At 52.2% G+C, this 1,363-nt stretch overlaps 1 long non-coding RNA gene across 1 annotated transcript in view; it reads left to right on the top strand.

Annotated features, from left to right (window-relative positions):
* Positions 1-115: 115 nt before the first annotated feature.
* Positions 116-1,363, top strand: part of LOC133625464 (uncharacterized) — a 37,829-nt gene continuing 36,581 nt past the window's right edge. The window contains exon 1 of the long non-coding RNA XR_009818732.1: positions 116-583. This is a non-coding gene — a long non-coding RNA (uncharacterized LOC133625464). The remainder of the gene's footprint in view (positions 584-1,363) is intronic.

The raw sequence follows: 1,363 nt of genomic DNA, 5'->3' as shown, positions 1-1,363 counted from the left end.
CCTTCGCACTGCGCATGCGCGGGAGGTCGGGCCCGCGCATGGGGGCGGGGCGTGGGGAGGGGCGGGCCCGCGCCGTTACGTCATCGCGCGTGCGCTCTCCCAAGGGAGGAGCGGGAACGGCGTGTGGCGGCCTGAGGGGAGTTATGGCCGGCTGTGCCCGGCCTGCCTCCGCCTCCTCCCGCGCCGTATCCCTCGCACCTCATTAGTTGCCAGTGCAGTACCCTCAGCTTGGCGCCCATGAGTGGGGCTGCGGTAGGCCAGTGCGCGGTTGAGGGCAGCAGGGTGCCCAGGGGGGCTGTACTGAGCAGTAAGATGGAGGACGGTCCTCTGCGGTCTGGGAATTGTTGCTGCCGAAGGAGGTGGCCACAAAGGCTGCTTCCCAAGTCTCAGTGTGCCCCACAGCTGGCACCTGCTCTCCTAAAAACCCTGAAGCCTATCAAGGGGGTTCACTTGGAATAGATGTGGGGTGTTGGTGCTGCTGACGTCTGCTGGGGGTCAGAGTGTCACAGCTGCCAGAGCCTGGGAGAGGTTGGAGTTGTGGGCGTCCTATTTCCATCCTTATTGCCTCTCCAAACGAAATACGGTAAGTAATTACAAGAGGAAATTGGCATTAGCTGGAACACAAAAAAATCCACTTAAACACGAGGGAAAACTTTCTTGCTGTAAGGGTGAGGGGGCCTTGGTACAGGCTGCCCAGGGAAGATGTGGAGGCTCCTTCTCTGGAGGTTTCAAACCTGCCTGGACATGTTCCTGTGTCCCCTGATTGAGATGAACCTACTTTGGCAGGGAAGTTGAACTGGATGATCTCTAGAGGGCCCTTGCTACTCACAGAATTCTGTGATTCTATGAAGTTTTGTTCTTGCAACTTCTAAGCTATGGACAAGAATAGCAAAGGTTCTTCTTCTAGAGCATGTAGCTGGAATCCAGACATGAGTACAGACAAAACTTAAATAAGCTTCACTTCTCCCATATCAGTATTATATCTACCTGAGTCACTGTAAGGTGACTGCCCACTCATCCAACAAACTCCATTTGTCGTGGCTGTGTTTTCTAAGGCCTGCTGCTGTTTGCACGATATTAATGCTGCCCCTAGGGAGAGTAGTCATTTTTATAAGAAGTCCTCCTAAGAAATGAAAGGTTTTGAACGAGGAATGCACGAAAAGCAATGCCAGTGGTGAATTTTAGGTAGTATGAAACCTCAGAGTATGGCCACGAGATGTCACCATAGTCTTAAGAACTGAAGGAAAATGTAGAAGTGCAGAAGTCTCCTGTTCTTGTTAGCTGTTAGGTCACTAGGGCAGATCCCAAACATGCTAACAACTCTTTTGTGTGCGTATTTATTTCACAAACAGTCTTCTAGGAT

The sequence above is a fragment of the Colius striatus genome, chromosome 5 (assembly GCF_028858725.1).
Source record: "Colius striatus isolate bColStr4 chromosome 5, bColStr4.1.hap1, whole genome shotgun sequence".
In the NCBI taxonomy this organism is placed as follows: domain Eukaryota; kingdom Metazoa; phylum Chordata; class Aves; order Coliiformes; family Coliidae; genus Colius; species Colius striatus.
This window is presented reverse-complemented; position numbering and strand designations above follow the sequence as displayed.